The sequence below is a fragment of the Culex pipiens genome, chromosome 3, assembly GCF_016801865.2.
Source record: "Culex pipiens pallens isolate TS chromosome 3, TS_CPP_V2, whole genome shotgun sequence".
Taxonomy (NCBI): domain Eukaryota; kingdom Metazoa; phylum Arthropoda; class Insecta; order Diptera; family Culicidae; genus Culex; species Culex pipiens.
The window spans coordinates 46,764,927-46,790,949 of NC_068939.1; the positions used below are offsets into that span (position 1 = coordinate 46,764,927).

Consider the following 26,023-nt stretch of genomic DNA (forward strand, 5'->3'; position numbering starts at 1 on the left):
GAAAATGAGAACTATAAGAAACAAATTTATCTGTCTTAACTGAAAAATTATCAAAATTATCTGGATTTATTTTTCCTCTTTAAAATTACCATGCACATAAAATTTGAAAAATATTTGCAACAGCCTGTCAAAGTTAAAAAAATACTTTAAAGCATTTTTTTTGCATTTTCTTATACTGGCAAGTTAAGATAGATTTTATGCAACATTTAATAAAACAGATTACTACGCATAACGTAAAAAACTCTGGTAATTTGCAAATTTAATAATTATTTGCAAAAAATATGCCTAACTGTCAAATATATTTGATATCTATTTTTAAGGCATATTTTATTCCAAGGTTGAGCCTCCCTTTGTTATTATTACAAAAATTCCTTCAAATTCAGATTGATAAATTTAGTTAATATATTTGTTTTCCCCCCTTTCTCTTCTCTTTTGACTTCTACCAGGGCTGAGGAACAAAAAACTTAAATAAATATTCACAGGCGTTTTTTGACAAAAGACAAATAAATAAACAAAATAATGCAAACTAGTTTTATTCAATGATTTGGTTTTGTCTACGTTTTCTAAAATTTAGAAAAAGATTTCCGCGGTAAACTTATCTTTAAAAAAATTAATAAATACTCACTTTGTAAGCTTAACATTATGGCATCATTCATCATTCACTGCTCTTACCTGGAAAAAAGAGAAGAAAAAACATTTTATTAGAATGATTTATATTGTTCACATGCAACAAGCAAATCACTCACACTCAAACACAATATCACTTTCATCAATTGATTTATTATGTTACAAAACTGGCGGCGCTCACCGACAGTAGCATCCGGTCGTTGGCGGCTTTGACGGCTTCACTCAATCGTATCAAATGCACAAATCAATCATTTTGCATAAAATTGATTATTCCACTTTTCACCAGCGGCTTCATGTTACACTGCCAGTAAAAAGGGTTGCACACGATGATGAAAAATTGAAAACTTTTTGTAAAATTGAGAAATTATATTTGCTAAATTTTTAACTAAAGGTATAATATGCGCTTTCCTGGATCCATAACGATTTTAAACAATATTTTAAGTAGTTCCCGCTAACCGTGTACCAATCAACTTTTGCTAACATTTTCACCTGCTATCACTGTTCAGTATTCACCTTGTCGGTGGAACCTATGATTTGGCGTTTTCGATTGATACCCCTTCTATTATTATTTTTTCCCCTCCTTCCTTCAGTTGCCCCTAAGGTCGGCACTTTTGTACCATTTTCACCCCTTTATTTTCTTTGAGATCGGGCACTCCAATCAATGCACTAAAATCGCTGCTACCGGGCGCCAATCGAATCAGTCAATCATCCAATCATTCTCGGCAGCAACTTGGAGCCCTTTTGCTGCAGGTTGATTGCGGTGGAAAACTATTAGTTTCCGTCCGAATGAGCGGGCGTTATCAGATGAAAATGGTTGGCAGGTGAATAAGGTTTAGTTGGAGCTATTAATCTTGATGTTGTTGTTTCAAGTTCAAGTCAGAGTTAGGTTAGATTAATTTTAGATATTTTGATCTATGTTTTCGAAGGACGCCGTTTTCATGTTAAATATAATTGTATTCGAAAAACCTATAATTTTACGTTGTCGTTAAAATTCTCTTGGACCACATTGCACCAACACGATGGTTAAAAATAAGTCTTTATTATTATTGATCTTAATGACACCCTGCCCGATCAGGTGTGTAACCGAGCCGGTAAGACAACGATAATTACAAGCTCCCACATGTAATGATTATTTCTCACCTCAACGAAACGCACACACGTACACATTTTATCTCGCTAATCAACTGTGCAAACATTCCTCGCAAACCTACCAATCTTGCGGTTCACTGAATTCGATTGGGGAGTTTCACAATCCCACACTGGGTTGGCAGTGTCTCCCGCGGAATGAATACCCCATTCAAATGTCCTTCGAGGTGGGAGACTCTCTGCCAAACGCCAAACAGAGACAAACTTCTCAAGGCGGTGTGTAATGAACACTTTTGTGCCATTTTAATGGAATCTTCGTGGCCAAGGGGAGGAACACTGTACAACTTTGATTAGTGCATCTCTCAGAGTAATGCAAGGTGCATATCAAAGTACCACGATCGAGAGTATTGTTGTTCACCTGGCTTTTTAGAAACTTCGATATAATTAGCTCACTGAAATCTGTGTTGTACATGGCATTATACGGTGTACAACGCTTAATACCAGCTCATATCTCAATGGAACGAGCCAATTTGGTATGATTTCTTGTGGCTGTTGTCATCAGTGCTGGAATTCGAGCGAGAAGAAGGAAAACATTTCTCGCTCGCAATGGAGAGAACTTGTAGTACCTTTCTCTTCTCGCTCGCGCTCGCCTAACCGTTCGTCTCATGCTAGCAATTTGTTCATCAGGATTATGAAAGCGAACTAGGCGATGGTATAGAGGTGTAACTTCAATCGCTGTGTTGTTTTTTGTTCGCTTCCAACTTCTCGCGAACGGGAAATTCTGGCTCGCGAGAAGGCCGTTCGCGAGCGAAGGAGAGCCCGGGCAATCGGTGACATTCTCTCGGCAGCTCGAGACTCGCGGCGAGAGCTCGAGAGAGAGAGAGGATTTTTATCTCGCGAGAGCGCGAGAATACCAACACTGGTTGTCTTTGAGAAAATGCTTCAGAGGTTATTGAACATTTATTTTTAAAATTTTCTTTTAAAGAAAACTAAAATTGGGCATATTGAAAAAATAATTTCTAAATAAAACGAGAATTGTTCGGTAAATTTACACAATTTATTAGTAATTGCATGTTTTTTGTTTAGATTAGAAAAAAATGCGTTATTGATGAAAATAACAAATAAAACACAAGTGCCTTTACTAATATTTTTAAGCCACTTTTCAGGCAGCAAAATGCCAGCCAATATTTATAGAAGAAATTTGCGTATATAAATAAGATCAATAAACAATTTCTCCCAAAAACAATAAAATTTCAAATTCAATTAACAAAACAAATTTTACCTGAATCAATAATTTAGATTTTTCATAATTTGAGCGAGTCTTTTATAATTATGAAAGTTTTATTTTCTCACTTTAGAAATAAGCCTAATTTCAGCTAATTTGATTAACACATTGATGGAAACTGGATTTCGAATCTGGCGTCTAAAATGTTGGGTGTTTGGTCACATTTTATTCACTAACGAGTGTTGACGTTTTTTTCCTTTAAATGTTGGTCAAATTGTAGTGAATTATTATTTCATGATTTCTCAAATCGATCTTCACAAATTTGTATTCTACACCTATAAAGTTCATACGCAATAATTAGTTTTCCAAAAAATATATAAAAATGAAAATTCACTAAAATTTAATTAATAAATTAATTAACCCAAACATGTTAACATGTTCATTATATTTGCTTTTGGATTCTATTTTTGTTCAATTTCAGTCCAATTAGTGTTTCATTAGAGTTTCTTGATTCTGTTACAGAATACTCATAGATTTGAACAACTTTCCAGCTGAGAATCTATTAAGAAGCATTTGGTACATTCAGCTGTCTTATAGATTTTTCTTGCAGAGTGAAGCTCTTTAAGGGAAAAATATTTTGAAACACAAAAACACTTTTTTATGACCCTTTTTTGACCCAACTGCTTATTTAGTATTCTTATTTCTTAATATATAAAAAGTGTTTTCCATAAAACTTTTTATGTATAAATAATGGTGAGAAACAGATTTTAAAAGATAAAAAGTACCGTTATCAAGGATGACATTGAGTCTGAGGGATGAGATTGGGTCAAACAAAAATCCTTAATTTTTTATGACCCAATTTCACCCCCCAGACCCCAATGACATGGTGAATGATAGTAATAAAAGTTATAAAACCTTAATTAGATTATTTCTTAAATATTTTGGATTAGTGCTGTATATCTAACATATCTGGAAGAATAAGTACATTTCTGGAGTTTTTTTTTAAAAAAAAAGGCCCAATAAACCAATTTTTTAAGTTTTTGCATTTTGGGTGTTTTTGAAACCGCCTTGAGTTTGGAGTATTAAAAAAACACCCAAAAAGCAAAAAATGAAAATTTGGTTTATTGGACCTTTTAAAAAAACTCCAGTTTTGTTTGTAAAGTTTTTTACAATACTTTTTACTTCAGTCGTGAAACTACTAACTTTTCCTGATATTCTGGAACGACGAAATAGCCTACTTTTCTGTACCAAAAATAACAGAATCGAATAGCAACACTTTTCAAAATAAATGCTGAAAAGTTCTACTTTTCAGCACTCAAATGGGTGCTGAAAAGTTGAACTTTTCAGCACTTGTTTCGAAAAGTAACACTTTTCAACATTTTTTTGATTTAAACGATTTATTGACAAAATACATGAAAATTTGACATAAAATTTCACTCAGTGTGTGTTTTTTGGAATTGCAAAAAATGTTGTATGGAACTCGCTGCAAAACATGATTTTTTCAGCACTCTTCGTATTTATCCAACTCGGTGAACCTCGTTGGATAAATGTACGATTCGTGCTGAAAAAATCCTCATTTTGCAACTTGTTGCATAAACTACTATTTCAATACTTTTTTCTTCAGTATTTTCTGTATTTTTATTTTATTTTATTGAACCTTTGTTCACCGATTCTTTTTGTTCAAATCATTTATCTTGCGTAATTGTTTTCTGCATTAAAAATTGAAGGCTTTTCTGAACGATTTGGCGTCTTCAGTTTAAGCTGTAGGACTAAGAAAAGAAAAAAAGAAGTCATAAAATGTTATTCACTTTTGATCACATAAATTTGATCTTGACGTTTTCGATTTTTTTTTTTACATTTTTGATGTCTCAGCAAAGTGAAAAGCTTCAGGGCAACGGTTAAATTTATTTTGGGCAAGTTGGGGATTGTTGAAATATTGGTTTTTTTTTTTAATACGAAAAATCACTCGATTTATTTCAAATAATGTTGACATATAAAATTGTAAATGAAATGGTAAAATATTTCAAAGATTGGCACTTCTTTTCTCATTTTTTTCGAAAAAAATATTTATTTTTTTCAAATTCTATTATTTTTCATTATTGATCCAACCTTGCTTTGCTAAGATGTTATCTTGCAAAGAATCAAAATTTATGAAAAAAAAATTCCAAATTGTGCCCAATCAGTTCTCATTTTTCAATTGAAGATACCCTTCAAAAATTGAATTTAAAATTCAAGAATAACATTTTAAAAAGTTCTAAAACTTATCTTAAAACAATGATGCAAAATGTATTTTTGGCATAAGAATATAAAAATCAAAACCAAGAAACATTTTGAAAAAAGCTAGAATTGCTAATTTCTATTATAAATTTTAATGTTTTGCATGTAGCGTAAAAAATATTGAAATCTTGAAAAATATCAACGTAATTTTAGACAATAGATTACAATATCAGGTTTTATTTTTGTAGGAAAATAGCTGAACATATAAAAGCATATCAAAAATAATTTAAAATGCTTTATTTTCTTTAATTACTCAAAAGACAACAAGAACAATAATCTTTTAATTGTTTTAAATAAAAAATTGGGTTTTAGCCCTTCTCTACTCCTTGAAAGTCTTCCAGATTAAACTTCCATGTTGAAATAACTTTTGATTTTTTTTTCACACGCGCAAGCCACTCATTAACTAAGATTGTTACATTAGTAATTTACCTCCACCTAGCAGCAATAGACAAGTAGCTTGCTAGAGTGCACCTACTTCATACAAAAAAAAAGAAATACTTGTATGCACTCTAATAAAGCCCTCGGCTCAATTTCATTTTCGTCACCTGATACACATGTTTCACTTCACCCCTCTTCCCTCTCTCGAAAAAGAAAAAAAATAATATCAAAGTGGATTGTGCTCCAACCCTCCCTCGAGGCACTCACCCTTATTTCGGAGAACAGCCCCTCTTGACACGTGTTTTTTCGCACCTGCCGCAACTCTCCACCCAGCTTAGAAGAAGGCATGATGTAAGAGAAATTAATCAGATGGCGGGGTCTCTCGATTTACCATAAATTCCGTACCCGACTATATTGGCGGCAGAGTTGGGTGTTTCATTTTCTCACACGCCCCTTTTTGTTGCCACCGATCATAATTACCAAAAGAGGGGTCTTTCGTGTGCGTTATGTTCGTGTGTCTATGGCCTTTGGGGTTTCGAAGAGCTTTTTATCTTGAAAGCGAAAGTATGGGAATTTTTATTGGCGATTTGTCATGGGAGATGATAACTTTTTGTTTAGGTTATGGCAGGAAGTGGGGAATATCATTTGAATAAAATCTTTTATGCTTGAAATATTATTTTATTGTTTAGAAAAAAAGTGAATTTAATTTAATTTGTTTCGATTTCCAATAGTCAATTTGAATAATTAAAAAAAATAACACCACGGCTGCTTTGAATTCACCACAACTCATATTAGGAGGCTCTAGTAACAATAACAGTAAATTAACACATCATCAGTTGTCATAAATTCAACAGCTTCAAATCTGCAAACGCCCATCGTCAATCGAAGAGATTTTCTGATTACATGGTGCGTTAAGGTAGCGCCACCACACATCAACCACTCTGGCAACACTGCGCCGTTCCTGCACTTCATCCCACTTGTTGTTGTGTCCGGAGTCAGAGATGCAATTACGTATCAAATATCCCATCACAAAATTATACCCCCGTGTCGGTTTGCGATCCAGCTTCCTACATTTGCAGACTTTTTTTTAAAGATAAAATTTATTTCAGGGAACCTCCCCCATCATAATTTCAAAGCATAACCGCAAGGTTGCACTGTTGAAAATAAAACTTGAAAAAAATACATGAAATCTCTATAGTAGTCAAAATTTGAAGCGGGAAATTTCTCACAGTGTAAAAAATAAACTCAAGGCTGGCAGTCGGGGACGGATGATTGTTTATTTGAAAAATTTTCCGATTCGTTAAACCCGAGTCAGGTGCACGTGATTCCATTACGGCGATATGGAACGTGGGAGAGCGTACTTTAAGGAGTGCAGTTAAATTATGTGCAATTTCGGTGCGATTGACGTTTCCGATATGTTTCCGCTAACGATTTTCGTAGACTTTTTCGCTTTCGAATTAATCTTTTGTCCGAAAAATTCTTGTTTTGAAATTTTTCCCAAGACCTTTCACAGAAGGAGCCAATCTGGCAACCATTTTAAATGTTATTAACCTTTAAGTGAAATTTATGGATTTTTTGGGGCTGAATGTCCTTGAGAAAAGGACTCTTGAAACTCCTGGAAGCACCTCTTTTGTACATCGTTGGATTAATATTTGAAATATTCTTCATTTGAATCATAAAGTTTAAATATCTGGCAACACTGTCTTGAGATTATCACGATAATATAAAATCAATGCCATAAGATAAAAAGACTGGATGTTGTTGAAAATGATGATTCGAGTTGATTCAGAGAATTTTGCTTAGGGTTAGGGAAAACCCGGAAATACCATCCAAAGTTATGAGCACTTAAGTAAAATTCATTTTAAGTTCAAGTTGTTAAGGCTAGATGTCCTCATTAAAAAACGATTTGAGCCCCTTTTCTGTACATCGTTAAAGTAAGATTTTTTTTCGAATTTATGTATTAAATCAAGGATGCTGGATGCACAGATTTGTCTGTATTTTACAGACATTTGTGCTTGTGTCAGACATATTTAAGGGTGCACAGAATTTTTTTTATTAAATTAATATTTTGTAAAAATATAAGCATAAGCATAAGCATAGGTGCCCACCCGCAGTTGCTACTCCGTTATTGACCAAGACCTCCAGAAGTTACATCCACGAGCCGTGGAAGATGAGTGGGTGCTATCTTTCCTCGCTTCGCAACTTCTCAAAGGCCCCTATCATGCTGACCAATACCGGCGCCGGCCACGACCAGTGGTAGGGTCACGGGGAAGTGGATGGGAATGTTAGTCCGATACTTGAGTGATAGAGACCGCCCAATCGACTGCTTCTCCGACAAAGTATCACATGAGTTTTGAGGAGGTTAGTAGATGGGTATGAGGTCAGGATTCACGAGTGGCAGTGATGTGACCATGAGCATTTTGTTTATCGGTTGATTTTTTTTTAAATCTTAGGCAGCCGGCTGCGGAAAGATAGATAATTGATTATTTAAAATGGTTTATTTTTATCGTACGCGTGCCAGCCGAGCAGTAGTGCTATGGGCTGGACTTATCAGTATATTTTTACTGTTTTTACAATTTAGATAACGCGAGCAAATTTCAAAAATAGTAAATAAATGACGCTTTACTCTTCATAAAATCGATAGTTTGATGAATTAATACTAAAACTGAAAGTTGGAATAAATTATTACGATCATTTACGACAAAAATTATCGCGACAAAACAGGACTGCGCGTCGCCAGAAGCACTGCACTTATGAAGGCATTATTCAATTATTCTAAATTAATATTTTGTAATTAATATTTTGTAAAAATATCAACCGAAACTTATTTAGTTAGTCTACAAATGCTTAAAAACGCAATTTCTGATGGATTTTTATCACCGGAAATTGTTTTGTTTGAATTTCAGACAAATTTACAGACATACACAGACTTTTCCATAGACATTAAAAAAAAAACTATGTGGCATCCCTATCATACATTTTTATTAATTATTCATAATTCTAAATTTTTAAGAACAAACATGAATATCACTTATGATTCAAGTTAACATGAATGATTATCACGAAACCATGACTAAACTTCATGTAGTCATAAAAAAATAAGATTTTAACATTTTGTACATATGGAATACATTACGTCGTAAAATTTTATTTCCTATTTTTTCTTGTTTTCGTAATTTTTTTTTATCATCATCATCAAATCATGAATTTTATTGACGGCTTGAAAAAAAAAGAAAGAATCCATAAGTATAAATCCATAATAAAAATTTACGATTGCATGAATTGTGTTCATGAAATCGTGAACATTATTTCAAATCAAATTATTCGCTCTACAGCATTGCCTTAGCGTTCTCGATTGCGAGATTCCTACTCGAAACTAAGTGTCCGTAGGCTTGATTGTTGAGGCAATCGCAATCCTCTTTTTACACCTAAGCTTCCATCCACCCCGGGATTGGAACTGACGACCTTTGGATTGTGAGTCCAACTGCCTACCAGCGACTCCACTGAGACAGGTCCCAGGGAGACGACTCCTACACCTGGACTGAGCTATCGACCTAACCCTTTTGTAAGACCGGGGCCAACATTTACTACCCCATCCGACGGAAGGCGTGGTCAGACAAATCTCGTCTCGAAAAATGCCACCGGGACCTTCTGGGATCGAACCCAAGCCGACTGGGTGAGAGGCAACCACGCTTACCCCTACACCACGGTCCCGGATTACAGTAAATTATATTCAGTTTCAAAATTAACTCATAAAAATATTCTTGAATTCATGTTTTAAATGCACAAATTCATTAATAAAAATTCACGATTTCTTGAAATATGCTTACGATTTCAAAATTATTAAAAAAAAATCTGAGATTAATTAATTCCAATTATAAAATTCATGAAGTTGTGAATTTCATTTGCAGCTACAAAAATGTATCTCAAAAATATTGAAGAATTTACGAATAGCATGCTTAAATTAATGAATAAAAAAATTATGCCTAAAAATATTCTTAAATTCATGAATTTCATGCACAAGTTCATGAATAAAAATAAACCATTCCATGAATTTTATTCATGAAATCGTGAATTTTAATAACGGCTACAAAAAGTTGTCCAGAATATATTCTAGAATTTTTGAATTTTATGTATAAGTTCTGTAATAAAAATTTAAGATTTCATGAATTTTATTCATGAAAGCATGATTTCAAGTTATGGCAAAAAAAATTAATCCAGAAATTATTCTAAAATTCGTTAATGAACAATGTCACTAAAAAAATAAGATTTTACCCATTTTATTAATGAAATCGTTATTATCAGCTTCAATAAATATTCTCAAAAATGTTGACATGCACATGTTAACGATTATATGAACTTTATTCGTGAAATCGTGAATTATATTTATGGCTTCAAAAATGTATCCTAAAAACATTCTAAAATTCAAGATTTTCATGAAAATGTTCATGAATAAAAATTTACGATTTGATGAATTTTATTCGGCTTATGAAATTCATCAAACAAATATTCTAGAATTCTTTCAATTTATGGTCAAATGCATGAATAAAGTTCATGTTTTCATGAATTTTATTCATAAAATTGTATTGCTTTACTATCACGTCATATTTCAAGACTACATGCCGCATTTTATGAATAATGAACTTTATTCACGTTGAGAAGTATATTCGGTCATGGAAAGTCATGATTTTTTATTCACTGCTTTATTCAAAACCCATTTATTTGGCAACATTTTTTTGTTATTTTCAGACATATGTGGACTGTTAAGAACTTTTTGAAGAAGGATGTTGTGAGTTATTTGAAAATAACCTCCAGAATCTAAAATCCCACACCGTTGGAAAGTCAAAATAACTACAAAAAAGTTAAATTTGTTTTGTAATCTGGCAGCACTGTCGCAAGATTTTTATACTTAACAAAGCACATCAACCAAAATTTTTGCACCCGGATTGTTGATACACAATGTATTACACATTGTTGCAGGATTGGGTCTGTAAGTTTGTCATTGTTGGAATAAGAAGAATGTTACTGTGTACCCTTAAGTATAATTTGACGAGATCGGATATTGTAATCGCCTTACGGAACTTTTTAAAACAACTTTGAAAGATATTTGGAGAACTATTTTGATAAGTTATAAAGTATAAACATCTGGCAACACTGTTATGAGATATCATGACAAGTTGCTGTAAATTTAGTTGAAATTGACTTTTTTTATTTTCTTTCAAAAGGCAAGTTGTAAAGTTGGCAACACTGTCTTGAGACATTGAAAGTGACCTCCAGCGTAATCTTGTTGAGAATCGCTGTTTAATTCGTTTTTGGGTAATTAAGATTTTTTTAGAACTTTTATGATGAGTTATATACTTGAAGATCTGGCAACACTGATTCGAGATATCTAGATTCAAGTCTATTAAAAGAACTACCTTTCCGTACATTTTTTGAAAATTTATTTGAAGAACACTTGAGACATGTTATAAAGTTTGACGAATGGCATTACTGTCCTGAAATTTTGTGATTTGAGCAAAACGTATTGAGGCTAGATGTATGAGCTCCCATGATTGCAGTTCAATTCCCCGTAACAATAAGCATTCATTGCTCTCCGTAATCAATTTGCTACGTGATGCAAGCAAACTAATTATTATCTTCCGCATGACCGCAAGTACCATTCACGCAGCATCCTTTCCTGCTGTGTTGTACGCCCGGAGGGAATTTATGTGATAACATAATCAAGTTTGAATGCAAAGACCAACCCCCCGCCTTCCCCTCCCACAGGATAATAACATCCCTTTTACAGCGGAGCCATTTTCCTAGGCTCCATATACCTTGGGTGGCATAAATCAATTTGCATTGTCTCTAGCGAACCGATCTAATCTATAGAGAGCTGCTCTGTTTACAACACACCGACTACCTTCCAGAGATAATCACGGTCTTGTTGTTACCTGGTGTGCCCGTGGACAAACATAACCTCTTTCTTGGCGTTGGCGTAATTCAGTTTATGGACTTTCATCTCGTTTCTCTCGTGAGGGGGCGGTATAACGGAGCACACACACACAATGCAATTGGACCAGGACCAGTAGCTAATTATGCAAAACGTCTTAATCCGCGTTGCCAACCGCGCGTGGTTTATGCTAACTAAGGTGGAGGGGTGTCCATAAACTACTCGGACAATTGTATCTGGAATCACACGATCCAGCAGTTTACGAACGAACCCCCTTCGCCACCCCCTTGTCTGTCTGCGATGAGATTAAAAAAGTCGCGCTTTTGTCAAAGCTCCGCAGCAGAGATTGTTCCGTGGATAACAAGCTGCTGCTGATGGGGGTCTTGAGCAGATTATGTAGCATGAGGAATTTTCCGCAAACATGATACACTGAACGGCATCCAGTGACTTGCGGCTGAACAAACATAAACATCGACGACGAGACGGGCAATTTATGCCCCTCCCCCCCTTCGTCTCTTGTAGTTGCCACTTTGGGATTGAAAAGGGGGGACGTTTCATCCTCCATGGCTAAAGGAGTAACAAGTGGGTGCTGAACATGAGTGAGGACATTGGGAAAGGTTTTTTTTTATTTTTTTATTTTTAAAACATTGAATCAAATAGATTTAAATTGAAAATTTAATTTGATTGAATTTTAAAGCCAGTACCAAATATTTTTAAATGTATTTGTATTCTATTTTTTCTCATTTCCTTTTTCTCATATTACATTATATTTTATTGAAAATCATTTTTTAAAAACTTCTTCAACGTTATAATAAAAAATCTGATTATTGAAAATTTTACAATTTTTGGACAATGATAAACAAAACACTTAAAACCTTAAAAACTTTATTTTTTAAAATACAAAAAAAATAAGAAAATATTTGGGTTGTATCTAACTAAAAGAATCGTGTTTTGTTTGAATTTTCTTTATCATTTCTTAAATGATAATATTCATTCATAAACTATGTAGAAAAAGTCCTCTCCGCATGGCAATTTTGTAGTTTTGATCATGGATAATTGTTAAAACCATCTCCCCTCTCTAGTATCCAACTGGTTTGTGCATGGTCCGTGAATATGATTCTTGTTTTTTATTGGTTATTTGAAAGAATAGGGTATTTTGAAATTTGTCCTTTTGTATGATTTGAATTTAGAAAATATAAATAAAGGTTGTTAATCGATAATATCATCGTCTGACGATAACAATAATGGTTATCGTTATCGTCGGGAAGATAACGATAATCTATCGTTATCGTTATTTCTATTATTCTATCGGCGATAATCTTATCGCCGTTAATGGACGATAGCTCATTATTTAAATCGATTGATTCAACACGGTATGGTTAAATTTTCAATGCTTTCACTAAGAATATATTTTAAAAAATGTTTTAAGTTCCAATGTCTAAATATGGACTCAAAATTATCATCAAAATACCGTATTTTTCGAAAATAGTAAAATTTTCTTAATTTGCATTATGGGTATCAAACAAATAGAAATATTTTATGCTTTTTCACTTTATTAGAGTTTTTTTTTGTAAATACTAATTTTTTTTACAAAATACCGTTTTTTTCGAAAAAACTAATATTTTCAAAATTTGCAGTTTAGATATAAAACTAATTGAAATTTCGAATTTATTAGATTTTTTTTTGGAAAATACTTAAATTTTCACAAATTACCGTATTTTATCGAAAATACAAAAATATTCACAAAGTACCGTATTTTTTGGAAAATTAATGAAAATTTTAGTATTTTCCAAATAAAAATTTAATAAATTGAAAAAGCATACAAAATTTCGCTTTGTTTGATACCCATATTGCAAATTAGGAAAATTTGAGTACTTTCGAAGCAATACATTATTTTGTGAACAATGTTGAGTACATAACTGGAGTTTTTTTAAAATTCCATTTTTTTTTTTCAAAAAACTTCAAAATTTTAATGAAAATTTAAGTTTAATCAACTGAAAACCAGTTAAAATGCATTTTCCCGCGTTTATAATCATATTCAGCATGTTTGAACTTCTTTGAAAACATTTTAAATTTTCATGAAATACCAATGTTGTTTTTTTACGATTTTTTTTTGCTAAAAAAATTCCGTCTATACCTTGTTATTTTCAAAACTAATGATTGGAAAGCAACTGTACGCCTGTAAAATGCATTTTAAAACACTTTTTTCACCCAAATGTTAAAACCTAGGCTTGTAATTTAAATTTTTATATATATTTTTTTTTTTACTTTGGTCAGAGCCGAGTGACATAAACTTCAAAAAATATTTGCAACGGCCTTACTAGGTTTTCAAAAAAAAAAAATCTTGGTAAAGCATTGAAAATTTAACATTATATGGTTGAATTGAGTCGTTTTCAGAAGAATTTTATAATTGAGTTTTCATCCGTTATCGGCGATTAACAAAATAAGGATAACGATAACGTTAGATTATCGTTATCGTCCCTACGATTACGATAGGACTTTCGTTATATTGACCCTCGATAATTTTATCGTGAGCAAACCTTGATATAGATGTTTTATATTGATATAAAGTTCTCGAATTTTAAACCACCTAAAATTGATTTACAGTATGTAAAAAAAGTATTTACACCCCTTGGGCACTATGTACATATTGTGATGAAACATCTAAACAATTTAATGTTGACAGAAACCTAGTACTACGTTTTGTTCAGAAACTCATGCCAGACATTTTGCTACAAAAAGCTCATGAAAAGATGATTTCTATAAAAAGTTATATAACAAATACTATTACGAAAATAAAAAAGGTGCAAAAAAAGTTTGTACACCTTTCGAAAAATTTACATAAATAATGTTATTTGTTGACAAATCACCATAAATCCAGTCTCCCAACTCCAAATAGGCATCTTTGACTGATTAAAAAAATAATTTGGATTGAATATAAAGTTTACTAACTACTTAGTATAAAAGTTTATATAACTCTGGAAATTCAATATAAAACTTATCTTAACTTAATTTTGAAATCTTCTAATTCAACTAAATGTCAATATATTACCATAGAATTGCTAAATAAACATTTTGGAGTGAGTATAACACCGTTTTGGGGGTATTTGTATCGATAGAATAGATTTTTCGTTGGAATTTCGTACCAACCCGGAATTACGTCGTCGGAAAATCCGCCGGCATCTGAACCGGTCCACAATTCACAAGTCAACCTATGTGGCATCAGAAAGGGCATAAAATTTCCGATCTTTTGATACCCATACATCCAGGTTTTCTATAAAACCCACGTTTTTAAATACCTAAGCAAAAACGTTGTTATGGTTTCGTTTGAGCAACCTGTCAAAAATGTATGGAATTTCGTAATTTTTGTTCTCGTGGATCAAACTTACTATTTGCCCAGGTATTTAAAAACGTAGGTTTTAAAGAAAACCTAGATGTTTGGGTATCAAAAGATCGGAAATTTTATGCCCTTTCCGATTCCACATAGGTTGACTTGTGAATTGTGGACCGGTTCGGATGCCGGCTGATTTTCCGACGACGTAATTCCGGGTTGTTACGAAATTCCAACGAAAAATCTATAGAATTTCCAGAGTTATATAAACTTTTATACTAAGTAGTTAGTAAACTTTATATTCAATCCAAATTATTTTTTTAATCAGTCAAGGATGCCTATTTGGAGTTGGGAGACTGGATTTATGGTGATTTGTCAACAAATAACATTATTTATGTAAATTTTTCGAAAGGTGTACAAACTTTTTTTGCACCTTTTTTATTTTCGTAATAGTATTTGTTATATAACTTTTTATAGAAATCATCTTTTCATGAGCTTTTTGAAGCAAAATGTTTGGCATGAGTTTCTGAACAAAACGTAGTCCTAGGTTCCTGTCAAACTTTAAATTTTTTACATGTTTCATCACAAAATGTGCATAGTGCCCAAGGGGTGTAAATACTTTTTTTACATACTATAAATTTTGCGTATTTATTCAAATATGAAATTCATCTCCTTATTCTGATTTCTTAAAAAAAATCATGGTTATTTGATATCTGGGAAATGGTACATCTTTTATATTAGAAAAAATGTGTAATTTTATCTCTAAAAATGTGTAATTTTACCACTTTTCAGGGGTTATGTCACTTTTTCAGTCTAAATTGAGGTAAAGTAACATCATAAAAGAGGTAATATTTAACCTTCCGAAATTAAAGCTTCGAAATTACAAATACCTTTTTTTACTGTGATACTGAATAGATTAGTTAAAAATCACATGCTATTTTGAATTTGGCTAATCTTTTTATGGTTTTATTGTTTTAATTTTGGTATTTTTTTTATCTAATTTTATCTTATTTATCTTGTTAAGTTTTTCCTTACTTCTGATGTAGTTTGGCCTGTTCTCTCTCATCATGGTTTTTCTGTTTAATATTCAGAAATTTTTGTTATTTTTTGTTTTTACTTTTTAGTTTGTTGATTTGAATTTTGTTGAATTTTATTTTTGATATTATTTGGTTTATTCTTCAAACTTATTTTGTTTTGCGTTCTGAGTGCTTTCCACAAGTTTCTAATTTTTTTCTGTTTTTAGTTTTTGTAAAATAGTTGTCAAATAATTCTGTTTCTTTATTCTGACATTTCTGTTAGGTTTTTCTTTATTTTTTATATTGTTTGGCACATTCTACAATCTCATTATGCCTCCTTGCCTTTTTAGTAGTTTTCAATGAGTTTTCAGCCATGTTTTGTTTTAGTTTCAGTTTTTTCTGCCTTTATTCTTTTTTTTGAATGAGTTTTTCTTTATTTTTGTTATCAATTAACCTTTTCTGCAACCTTATTATGCTTTGCCCTTTGAATGTTTATCGTATTCTATGTTGAGTTTTTTTTTTATTTCTGTGTTCATTTGACCTTCTTTACAATCACAAAATGCTTTATCATTTGCGTGTTTTCCATATGTTTCCAGTCTCTTGTTGTTGTTATTTATTAGGTTTTTTTTGGTTTGTGTTTTGTTCCTCAATTTTAAAGTTTTTCAATTTGTATTTAAATTGTCAACCTTTTTCATTGTTTTTGATAGTAATTTGTGTATTCTAGAATATAAAATTATTTATATCACTGTTCGTTTTTGTTTTTTTTTAAAATATGTTATACTATATAATTGTAAGCAAACTATTTAGCTAAGACATTTTCATTTTTTTGTATGGATCTTCGACCTTCCGTCTCCCCAACTGTGGCATGTAATAAAAGAACGCTCTTTAGTATTTATTATTTGTTGAAATTTTGCTATGTTTGGTTTCAGGTTTTTAAATGATATGATATTACTGCAAATGACCTTAATTTTTTTTCAGGAGTTGATAGTAATCTTTGTAGAATTCCATAAATATGACAATATGAAAAAAATTGGATTCCTATTTTAAGGAAATGCCACATCACCATTTTTTCAGTGTCATAACACCCAATTTGAGATTTCCTCCCTCTAAGCTCCCTCAGCGCTGCTGGCGCCGTCTTAAAAGTTGACTCGTGAACAACACTTCTTCACCTCAGTGCCGGATAAACAACCGTACATAATAAGTCTCAGAGTACAAGCCACTTGCAGAATGGCTCGCGCTCCTGTCCTGGAATTCCCTGCACTACCTCAAGAGTACCACAGCTATCGAAGAAATGCTCCTCCACAAAGTAGTACGTACTCCAGTGGAACGCACCTCTCCACGACCTGCCACCATAGAGTAAGAGAGTACCGTGGATGGGTCTCGTTGCGAAGAAATGATCCACGGCGGCAAGCCGCTACTGAATTTGATCCACCTCAACCGAGCCGAGTCCGCACCAATCTGACTTTTCGCCGTTAATCTCGCGTTCGATATCGATAATTCGCAACTCTTCGGGTGGTTGGCGTTATATTATATGGAATCGAGCAGCGCAGAAACATGACAATGAGAGCGTAACGAATGGGCTTTCAATTACCTGCCGTTTCGGAGTGGTTTGTGGATGCGAATTGGCATTACTTAGCAGCAATCAATGAAGCGCCTGCGTGGTAATGGTTGGTCGGTTTGGTATCTTGAGGAGGTGGTTTTCGGTTTCAAATTGGCCGGCTAACCGACGGGGGCTTTCCACGGGTTGAGTTTCACTGGAGTGTACCGGCAACGCCCCGGCTTAAGTGACGCGTTGTTGATGGTTGATGATGGTGGTGTTCAGGAAGGGCAGTCAAGTGCGTCGTGTTGAACGAGGAGTATTGCCTGTGTTCTACACTAATTGGGTGTGACCTAGGAAGTTGTTAGGCTTGACGCTTGTATCGCTTTTGACCGTAATGGGACAGGTTAGATCGTTGGACAGATATTGGAAAGATATTTTTGAAAGGGTGAGACAAATTGTACAGATTCTTGTCAAACGTCATGCCAATTTGGTGACTGATGAGACAAGATTGATAGAGTTCACGTTTAAATGACCAGCATACAAGAATGAGACAAAATAGCCCGATTGGCATCAACTTGTACCGTGGGACAAAACTGGGTTTCAATCAGTTATCGGGTTCTACCGGATTGTGGGACTAGCTAACCAAGTGACCAATCATAATTTTGATCATTGTTGTGGGACAAAAAGCGGCAGGTTGGACAAAAAGTGAGACAAGCTAGACCGTTTGTCATGCACCAAATAGAGTGAGACAACATTGAGATGAGATCAGTTTCGTCAGTTAGACATCTCCTAGCAAGATGGCTGAGCTTAAAACTAGGGCATTTCATCAAACTGGGACAGGTTGGGGGCAAGTATTGTAATGATGTTTTAATTTGAAAGGGTGGGACAAACTCTTGGACAAATTGCAGCTTATTGTCATACTTAATTTCTTAGAAAACTCAGGTTACTGAATGGAATAGTCAGTTCATTGGAAAGTGGATTAAGTTTATCAGATTATCAGGTATAGTTTTGTGAGACAAAGGTGCCAAAATAACCATTTAGTGAAATCAGCAAGATTCTGGGACAAACTCGCCAGTTGGTTTGTTGAATGTGGATGTTTTGAAAAAAAAAAACGCCAAGTGGTCGACCTATGTAAGTTGTATCGACACTTTTATGTAGAATGAGCGTGAAAGTGGGACAAAATAACCATTTAATGTTCCGTGAGACAAAAGTGTCAAATGGTCATGAAGGCACTTAGATTTAGATTTAGCATATATAACTTAGACAAGAAAGACAAGGTAGTTCATTTGTCATAAACTATTATTGTGGAACAAAGATGCTAAAAAATCGGGAAGATTATGGGACAAACTCGCCATTTGGGCAAACATCATTTTGAGTCGACAGTTTTTTTTGTGGGCTGATGATCAATATTTTGGGACAAAAAATGTCAAATGGTCAACAGACGTAAGTTGTACCAACACAAGTGAGGCAAAAGTGTCAAATAGTCATAAAGTGTTCAGATTCACATTTAGCATACATAATTGAGACAAGACAGACAAGGTAGTCATAAAATATCATCGTGAGACAAAGCTGCTTTTATGTCAGCAAGATTATGGGACAAACTCGCCAGTTGGGCAAACATAATTTTGGGTCGACAAATGATTTTTTGTGGGTTGATGATGAATATTTTGGGACAAAAAACGTCAATTGGTCAACAGACGTAAGTTTTATGAACAAAAATGAAGTGAAATGAGCAGCACAGTGGGACAACATGATCAGTGAGACAAAAGTGCCAAATGGTCATGAAGGTGTTCAGATTCAGATTTAGCATAATTAAGTGAGACAAGAAAGGCTAGGTAGTTCATTTGTCATAAACTATTATCGTGAGACAAAGCTGCTTTTAAATCAGCAAGATGGTGGGACAAACTCGCCATTTGGGCAAACATCAATTTGCGTCCACAACTGTAAACTTTTTGGGACAAATATCGTAAAATCGCAGGCTTACTGTTGAAGTTGGGACAAGGTAACCGTTTTGACACAATTGAAGCTTGTGAGACAAAGTTTGCCAGTTGGGCACATCAATTAGATACTCTTAATATTTCAAGCATGGAAAATCTTTTTATCAAATCTGAAAAATGGAAACCACCCAAACTGCTCGTTTTCCATTTCATGCGTTGCCAGTTAGAAAGCAGCGACAATGATGGAAAATTTGTCCCGCTCAGGTCGTACATTGCTTGAAGCTACTGACGAGGACATAAAAAATAACGAAAACATGAGAAAATATTCAAGGTGGTCCTCTTAAGCATGCCTGCCTGAATGCATACATTTTCGTTGTTAAAAAATGGGAATGTACCTATTTTCGACCCATCAAATCGTTGTAGAGAACGGAAAAAATAAATAGGTCGAAAATAGGTACTTTGCTTCTCGTTCCATGTTACCCTGGATCATTACACTCGAGTACCTTCTGTGCCGAAAAAATGAGATGTAAAAATTCCGTTCAAGAGTATTTACCAGACGCACCGTCGCTGACGGTGACGGGTAACGCCCTTTTACGACCAAATTATGCACGCAGAAAAGTCCTGGCGGCTGTCTCGTTGCATAAATTTAGCCTGCAGGGTGACTACTCACTTTCAGTTTTCTCTTGTTGAATATTGTGAAATTTTATAGCTTTATAAATATTATTGTTTTGAAGAATTAAAAAAACACTTTTACTAGCCACCCTGTACTGCTTGAAGCTTGAAGGGTACGTCAGAACCACAATCGTCTTTGTATGTTTAACGTGCCAATTTCGTCAAAATGTTTACCTTATGGTTTATGGTCGCGTTCACAGCGCGCTGGTTGGTTTCTTTTTTTTTGTACTCGCTGAGAGTTGTTCTGATATGTTTCATAACAATAATGTATTTCACTGGAAGTTGGATTTGTCGATTTTCCGCGGAAATTGGATGTCAATTTGCGATCCGTCTGTGTGGCTTCAGGGCAGAGGATGTAAGCTGTCACATTTTTGTTTTCAAATCAGTATTTTTTAAAGTTGTGTAACTTGGCTTAAGCTCATTATACTTTGAGGTTTAGAGTGACTTTGAAATGAAAATTTACGGAGAATGCAATGCTTTTGGTTTAAAAGAATTTGGAAAATATGTACAGTTTGATAATTTGGATTAAAAATTAAGGAGAAAAAAAAATCGAAAACGGTGACACAAATCTCCATAATTAGCAACCTCTTTAAAATGGGCGTTGATAGCTGTGCAATATCTCAACATCGACCGAAATTTGCCAATCTACTTTCGAAGCTCGGCACTATCGAAATTTTGAGCTGACGTCACCCTCGTCCGTTTTCCCATGTGAACCGCCGACGACGTCTAATTGCGCGATTGCTCATTATTGGAGCTTTTCAATTCGCCTCGATTCCACCCAAGACCAATTAATTGGCGTGAATGTGCGAAATTTCACACCTCTTTTCGTCAAGCATTCGTGTGTGTGGAAATTTGGATTAATTGGAAAATTAATCACTCTTCACGGTGTCAAGGTGAGACGCCAAATTTCAACGATTTTTTCTTCTGATTGATTTTTTTGCTCCTACACGGTCACGGTCACGGAACCGGTTCGGAACACCAAATGGTTGGCCCCGGCGGCACTTGACCCTGCCCAGGTGACGTCGGTACTGACCTACACGAAACGGTGCTGTCAGTGCTACTGGACTTGCTGATTGGATTAAATTGGCCGCGTTGCTCTAAATGATCTGCTTCACGAAGGTACGAATGTTTGAGTCAGCTAGTGGGGTAGGTCGTCGTCAGCTTTTGACAGAATTGGGTCAATCAATTCAGTGAGACGCGGTGGTGGTCTCAGGTGTGGTGTGGACTTGGTTGAGATAAAAATATACTTTTTTACTTTACTTTGCTGAGGTTGGACGGAATAAGATATGTGAATTGATTGACAACCGAGCTGAACTTGGGCCAAGTTGACACCGGTTGAAGGATTTTGAAGGTGAAGTTTTTAATGACTCAATTAGTCTTGAAAAGCCTTCGAAATTTGTCACAGTTATACTTCACTAAACTGCTAATTGAACAGCTTGATGTTGGACCAGTAGCTCACCTGAAATAAGAAATGAGAAAAAAACAAAATTAGTTTAACGTCTCAACGGCAGTCTCGAAAATCATGTTAAAATATGAATGCTTTTTGATAGATTAGATAAGATTAGATTACGGAGCAGGAAATTTAAAGTTTTGATGTTTGTAAAACATTTGAATAAAAATGGAATGCATTTCTACAACAAGAACGCAAAAAATAAGTTTTTGATATAATCAGTTAACCGATTCTTCCGATTCTTTTAAAATTATTTCGTTTTTTTACGAACTAACTATGAAAAGAAATTACATCAGAGCAGTTCTCTGACACTTGAGGCAACGATTTTTATTGCATTTATTTTATTTGAATGAAATTTTGTGACTATTTAAAGACAAATTCGAATTGATGACAAAATTGCTTTAAAATTTGTTTAAAAGACTTTGAAGATTAGATATACCAGTACTGAGAAAGAAGCAAACAGGAGAAATGAAGTTTTGTATACATCACCAAAATAGTGTCGATTTTTAAAGTGTCGATAGCTCAGCAAATATGCGTCCGAATTTGATTTTTTTTAAATGCTCGTAAAATAATTCGTATTTTTTGATCGAATATTTGATTTTTAATCATACAAAAAAGTCAAAATTTGACTGTTTTCCACGTTTTTTTTGGAAAAGTATGAATTTTTTAAAAAAATCTCAAGAAAAATGGACATTTAAAAAATTGTGTAAATTTGGAAGGTTCAATATTACCTCTATTATGATGTAATATAACATCAAGTTAGACTGAAACTGTGACACAACAATAGAAAAGTGGTAAAATTACACATTTTCAGAGAAATTTTGATGACATAAAAGATGTATCCCTTCCCAGGTGTAATACTACTAGATTTTATCGTTTTCAGTTTTGAAATCTATCGAAATTCGATTCAATTCAACCAAATCGTGTTAAATTTTCAATGAATATGTTTTTTGAAAATGTAATAAGATGTTCTCAAAATTGTTCACAATATACCGTATTTTTCGAAAGTACTCAAATTTTCAAAATTTGCAAGACGGGTATCATACGAAGCGAAATTTTGTGAGGTTTTTCAGTGCATTAGAGTTTTTTTTTTGTAAAATACTTAAATTTTCACAAAAAACCGTATTTTTTGAAAATATTCAAATTTTCAACACATTCAATATGAGTATCAAACGAAGCAAAATTTTGTATGCTTTTTCACTGCATAAGAGTTTTTTTTAATGCAAACATTTTCACAAAATACCGTATTTTTTCGAAAATTCTCAAATTTTCAAAATTTGCGTCATGGGTATCAAACGAAGAGAAATTTAGTGTGATTTTAGGAACTAAAATTTTCATAAAATATCGTTTTTTTAAACACTCAAATTTTTAATATTTGCAATAACTGAAAATACATTTCAAATTTCGCTTATTTTAATACCCATTTTTTCTGTCTGAGTAATCTACCACCTCGACCAGTACTTAGATATATTGTAGGTTCACCCAATTTACTGTTGTTTTTTGATACCGATATTGCGAATATAGAAAATTTGAGTATTTTCGAAAAAATACGGTGTTTTGTGAAAATATTAGTATTTTCAAAAAAAAAAAAAAAACTCAGCAAGGTGAAACAGTATAAAAACTTTTGCTTCGTTTGATACTCATATTGATTTTTTTAAATTTGAGTATTTTTGAAAAATACGGTTTTTATGAAATTTGAGTTTTTAACAAAAAAAAAATCTAATTAAATTAAAAAGCATACAAAATTTCGCTTCGATTGATACCCATATTACTTGTTTTGATATTTTGAGTATTTTCCAAAAAAATAGGGTATTTTGTGATTTTTTTTATTATCAAAAAAACTCTTATCATGTGAAAAAGTATACAAAATTTCGCTTCATTTGATACTCATATTGCTTATTTTGAAAATTTTGGTACTTTCGAAAAAATACGGTATTTTTTTAAAATTTCAGTATTTATAAAAAATTCTGATTAAATATTGCAAATTATCAAAATGTGAGTGCTTAGAAAATTACGGTATATTGTGAACAATTTCGAGTATTTGTGCTTTGAAACTTAGTACATTTACAAAAAAATTATTCTTGGTGAATGCATTGAAAATTTAACATGATTTGGATAGATTATGTCGATTTTAGACAGATTTAAAAAATTTGTCATTGCCGATAGAATTATCAAAATAACGATAACGATGACGATAGATTATCGTTATCGTCCCGACGATAGAACTATCGTTATCGTTATCTAGCATCGATAATTTTATCGTTAACAACCTTGGTATTTATGAATATTTTAACAGCTTTTTTGTAAGGACATCTGCCAAAATTGTATGGAGACTTGTATGGACGAACTAAAACTGTAAAAAGTTTTTTTTTGCAATAGAAAAAGTAAACACAAAGTTTTATCCACATAAGAAAAAATACAAAAATCAAATTGGCTGCAATTTAGCTCATGTTTGGAAGAATTTCTCATTCATGAATATATTAGGAAAATAATAAAATGAGTCGCTTTTAAGGTCTTTTGTACAATGTTTGAATACTTCATAAGAATTAAATTTTTTGAATAGCATTCAAGTTTAAATATATTACTTATTCCATTAGACCAAAAAAAATTATTTGTCAAAGTTAACGTCGCATCCATTTTTCCATTCGTCAAAACTGCTTGAAAATTTATAAATAAACAGAATTGAGAAAAAATTCAAAATTTTGATGAAGAAAATCATAGAACTCAAAACTATTTCAATTTAATGAATCTTCATGGAATTAGTTTTTACTAAAGATAATTGGAAAAAAATCGCCCATGTGGGAATGTTTTTTAATTTTTATTTGGAATTACGAGCAAATAATTTCAAAATGTTCTGTTAAAAAAATAACATTTTCCTTGATAAAATCAATTCGCACAAAGTTGACAAAATAATTGGTATAGAAATTTCGCAGTGATGTTAATTTTTTGAATAACACTTAGAACCCATTGCTTGAATGGACATTTCAAATTATTATTAAAATTTCCAAATTAACTAAATACAGGTAATCCTCAACAGTTTATGAGACCGTCTGAGACTAAGTAAAGTAAAATTTTCTTCATTTTTTTCATTTTCTTTTTTTGATTCTTCCCATTTTAGTTTTCAAAATTGAATTTGATTTTAGTTTATATTTATTACCTCACCTTGATTTTGCAATGAATTAGCTTCTTATTTAAATTCATTTATGAATATTGTGTAATGAGAACACAAAACTGACTACCAGTAAGTGGTTGCTGCTCTCCTCATAAAAGTCTTCTTGAAATTATATCACACTCTAAGAATGCTATAATGTTAAGTGTTAGGAATTTATTAGCAATTCATTAACTTTGACTTAGACATCATAAAAATATTATGGCGGAGTTTTCAAATTATGACATAAATTACCTATTTTCAATCAACTTAAACAGATTTTTAGGAGAACTTTCAAAGAACTTTACCAAACTATGTTATTTTCAATAGGGACTTATGGAACTTCAAACCGGACTGAATTGAACCAACTCGGACAAAATCTGTTCAACCCCACCCCCCCCCACAGTTATGTTATTTTAGAAGTTCAAATTTTGAGTGACTTTAGATCATTTCCTCAGTGAAGAAATCATAAAGGGGCTTAAAAATTAAGCAAGGTTGAAGTTCAAATTGTGAGCAGCAATTTTCATGTTGTTTTTCTGTTTCAAAGCTTTTTTTCTGATGACGCAAAATGCGTCGAACCTTGCAGCTATTTTCATCGATAACTGTTTTTTTTCTCTCTCTTCGCTGCGAACAACGATCGATGCCGGTGCCGATGAAAAACAACAAGCTTCACGAAAGCTTTCCACTTCCCCCTCTTCCATCGTCCTCACCAAGTTGGCCAAAAGCTGTCTTCACACTGCTGCTGCAACTTCAACCACATGACAGGCAGACGACGTCGACCACCAGCTAAAGTGGTGAAGAAAAAAAAACTCGCAAGAGAGATAAAAACAACACGAAAGTCGCGTGCCACAGCTTTAAAACTGATATTTTCACTCGGAACTGCGATGAAAAACGAAGAAGGAAGAAGATGAAGAAGAGCTGACGAAGAGCAGCTGCCGGGAAATTCATCAGAGATAATGCCAACCACAAACACACTCACACAGAGAAAAAAAATCTGGCCGCACGCCACCAATCGGCAATCTGATGATCTTGTGGTGTTTGGTGGAATTTTGTGCAAAATTGAAGGAAAAAACCTTTTTTTGCGGGGTTTGTTTGTTTGGGGTTTGCGAAACGGTGCTGAGCTTTCAAGTTTATCGCGATTTGCCAGATAATGAGGTTCGCCTGTCAGGAGTAAAGTGCACTTTGGAGTTCATTTAGGGGGTAATTTAGACTTATTTTGATCAAAACAGATAGTTTCAAATGTCCGAGTCTTTTTCATTAAAAGTTCATTCACCCTTCATTTGAAAGAAGTTTCGAATTGATCGTGCCTTATTGACACACCCTGAAAATTGCTGCAAGTGCGACAATTGACCAAAGGGAATTTAGTCAACAGCCGTTTTGACACACGTACATGCCCAAATTCAA

General features: G+C 33.3%; 1 protein-coding gene across 1 annotated transcript in view; it reads right to left on the reverse strand.

Moving 5' to 3' along the window:
- LOC120412619 (uncharacterized) overlaps positions 1–26,023 on the reverse strand; it is a 249,575-nt gene that overhangs the window by 103,179 nt on the left and 120,373 nt on the right. The gene's annotated exons all lie outside the window — the stretch shown is intronic.